Raw genomic sequence first — 3926 nt, 5'->3', positions numbered from 1 at the left:
GGGGGACATCAGCTTTCTCTTAGAACTAAATAAATCTAACAATGTAATAAGCAAGAAGGAAGTTAAGAAAGTGGATGAAATCTTAGAAAATTGAGATATGATAGACCTCTGGAGAAAACTTAATAGGGATAGAAAAGAATATACCTTTTCTCAGCAGTACATGGCACCTAAAAAAAACTGACCATGTACTAGGGCACAGAAACTTTATAATCAAATGCAGAAAGGCACAAATAATAACTATACACTTCTCAGACCATGATGCAATGGAATTACATGTAAAAAAGGGCCATGGAAAGATAAACCAAAAACTAATTGGAAATTAAATAACTTTATCTTAAATAATGGATGGATCAAACAGCAAATAATATAAATAATAAATAATTATATCCAAGAAAATGACACTAATGATACACCATACCAAAATATATGGGACACAGCCAAAGCTATTTTGAGGGGGCACTTTATATCTCTAAATGGCTATATGAATAAAATAGAGAAAGAGGAAATCAATGACTTGGGTATGCAACTAAAAAAGCTAGAAAAGGAACAAATTAAAGATCTATAATTAAATATCAAATTAGAAATTCTGAAAATCAAGGGAGAAATTAATAAAATTGAAAGCAAGAAAATCATTGATCTCATAAATAAAACTAAGATTTGGTTTCATAAAGCAAATAAAATAGAAAACCATTTGGTCAATCTAATTTAAAGATAGTCAAATTATCAATATCAAAAACAAAAAGATGAACTAACCACCAAATGAGTAGGAAATTAAAAAAATAATTTGGAACTATTTAATGAATTGTATGCAAATAAATTGAATCACCTGAGTGAAATGGATGTGTATTTACAAAAATACAAACCGCTCAGATTAATAAAAGAGGAAATAAATTATTTAAATAACCCCATTTCAGAAAAATAAATTGAACCATTAATAAACTTCCTAAGAAAACATCTCTAGGTCCAAATGGATTTACAAGTGAATTCTACCAAACATTTAAGGTACAATTAGTTCCTATTCTATGTAAACTAGTTTTAAAAAATAAGAAAAGAGGTCTGTCAAATTCCTTTTATGATACAGTCATTAAGAGAATGGTCTATAATTTTCTTTGTCTATTTTGGTTTTTCCTTGTTTACATATCAGCACTATGTCTGTGTCATAAAAGTTTACATAGACTAGGAACTAATTGTTACTTAAATGTTTGGTAGAATTCACTTGTAAATCCATTTGGACCTAGAGATGTTTTCTTAGGGAGTTTATTAATGGTTGGTTGAGACTACAGCTAATTATTACTAGGATGTGTACCAAGTAGTCAGGGATGGTTCAATATTAGGAAAACACTCAAAGTAATTGAGCATATCAGTAGCAAAAACAATACAAATCATATGATTATCTCAATAGATACTGGAAAAACCTTTGATAAAATATAATATCATTACTATTAAAAAATAGAAATTTTAGGAATAAATGGAATTTCCATTAAAATAACAAATAGTATCTATCTAAAACATCAACAAAAATTATATATAATGGGAATTAACTCGGGGAAAATTTCCAATAAAATCAGGGGTGAAATAAGGATGCCCATTACCACCTATTCAATATAGTATTCAAATACAGTATTTGATGTATAGTATTCAATACTATTCAATATAGTATTTGAAATGCTAGCTATAACAATAAGAGAAGAAAAAGAAATTGAAGGAATTGGAATTGTCAATGAGGAAGCAAAACTTTCAGTATCTGAAGATGATATGATGCTATGTTAGGGACCTTTCAATGGTACACCTAGAGAAGCTGAGAAAATCATCTAAAAATTCCTTGAAACAATTAACAAATTCAGCAAAGGTGTAGCATATAAAATAAACCCACATAAATCATCAGCATTCATATATATATATATATATATAAACAAAACCCAAGAACAAGAAATTCCAATTAAAGTAATTATGGACAACGTTAAATACTTGGGAATCTACCTCCCAAAACCAACCCAGAAACTGTATGAATTCAATTATAAAGCGCTTCTCACATAAATAAAGTCAAACCTAAACAATTGAAAAAATGTCAATTGTTCATGGTTAGGTCGAACTAATATATTTTAAATGACAATTCTACCCAAATTAAATTACTTATTTGGTGTCATCCCAATCAATCAATCTACCAAATAACTATTTTATCAAGCTAGAAAAAAATAGAAACAAAAATTCTTTTGGAGTAACAAAAAGTCAGGAATAGCAAGGGAACTGATGGGGGAGGGGGGGAATGCAAAGGAAAATGGCCTAGCTCTACCAGATCTAAAACTATACTATAGAGCAATAGTCATCAAACCTGCATGGTAGTGGTTAATAAATAGTGTAATGGCTTACTATGGAATATTATTGTTCTATAAGAAACCATAAATGGTTGGACTCTAGAGAAGCATGAAATGAGCTACAGGATTTGATTCTGAGGAAAGGAGCAAAAACAAGAGAACAATATACACATTAAAAACAACATTGTGATATGATTAACCTTGATTGAAGAAGATCCTCTCAGCAGTTCAAAGAGCTAGGACAACCATAATAGACAAGGCTAAGGATTATCCCTATTCAGAGGAAGAAATACAAAATAAAACAAGAAAAAAAAGCAAAAAAAAAACCCTTCAGAATCTGACAAACATTTTATAAAATTATCACTTATGTATTTCTTTCCCTTAATCCTAGTCCCTCATGCCAAAAAGGGACTAATCTGTAAACGTGTTTATAAACAATATATATGTACAAAGTTAACCTGACAGTTCACTGCTGAGGGGAAGGGAGTGGCAAGGGAGAATGAAAGGAAAATTGGTAACTTAAAAATATGCATATGCATACAGATACATGCCAAAAAGAACTTATTACATGTATTTGGAAAAATTAATTATCAATTAAAAAAGAATACAGTTTAAGTAATTATAAAAATAATTCTTCCATCATATCATAACATTTCTTTTTTTTTTAGGTTTTTGGTTTTTTTGCAAGGCAAATGGGGTTAAGTGGCTTGCCCAAGGCCACACAGCTAGGCAATTATTAAGTGTCTGAGACCGGATTTGAAACCAGGTACTCCTGACTCCAGGGCCAGTGCTTTTATCCACTGCGCCACCTAGCTGCCCCAATAACATTTCCTTTAATGGTTAAAAAGTTTCACTCCTTTAGAAATGATTAAATTTTTTTAAAAAAAGATTTTATTTATTTTTCCAACTAGTAGTTTTTACTAATTTATTTTGCAAGATTTTGAGTTTTATAGTTTTCTTCCTCTTTTCCTTCCCTCTTCCCTCCCCCTAAGAGAAATTAATCTGATATAGGATCTATATTTATAGCTATGCTAAACATAGATCCATATTGATCATGTTGTGAAAAAAGAATAAGATCCAAATGGAAGAAAGAAAACCTTAGAGAGGAAAAAAAGACCTAATAGATAAAACTACTTTTAAAAATTGAAGATAATAACCTTTGTTCTCCATTTAAACTCTGAATATGAATGGTATTTTTCATAACATTTCTTTTAAAATTGTCTTTGGTGCTCACTTTGGCAGCATATATACTAAAATTGGAACAATACAGAGAAGATTAGCATGGCCCCTGCACAAGGATGACACGCAAATCCCTGAAGTGTTCCATATTTTAAAAAAAATAAAATAAAATAAAACTGTCTTTGATTATTATATTGCTGAAATGAACATGTCTATATTGGTTGATCATCATCTCATGCAGTTTTAGTATATATAATGTTCTTCTGATTCTGCTCATTTCACTCAGCAACAATTCAGGCAAGTCATTCAAGGCTTTTCTTAAATTCTGGTTCTTATTTCTTACAGAATAATCATGTTCCAACACATACATACATACATATTCCACAATTTGTTTAGTCAATTCCCAATTGATAGGCATCCTTACACTATCTA

The 3926-nt window shown here is 30.0% G+C and overlaps 1 non-coding gene across 1 annotated transcript; it reads left to right on the top strand.

The window, feature by feature from the left end:
- Window positions 1–3541: 3541 nt before the first annotated feature.
- Window positions 3542–3648, top strand: LOC141510335 (U6 spliceosomal RNA). Its single transcript, XR_012474833.1, has one exon. It is a non-coding gene; the product is annotated as a U6 spliceosomal RNA (small nuclear RNA).
- Window positions 3649–3926: the final 278 nt, after the last annotated feature.

Source organism: Macrotis lagotis, chromosome 1 (assembly GCF_037893015.1).
Source record: "Macrotis lagotis isolate mMagLag1 chromosome 1, bilby.v1.9.chrom.fasta, whole genome shotgun sequence".
Lineage (NCBI taxonomy): Eukaryota > Metazoa > Chordata > Mammalia > Peramelemorphia > Peramelidae > Macrotis > Macrotis lagotis.
This window is presented reverse-complemented; position numbering and strand designations above follow the sequence as displayed.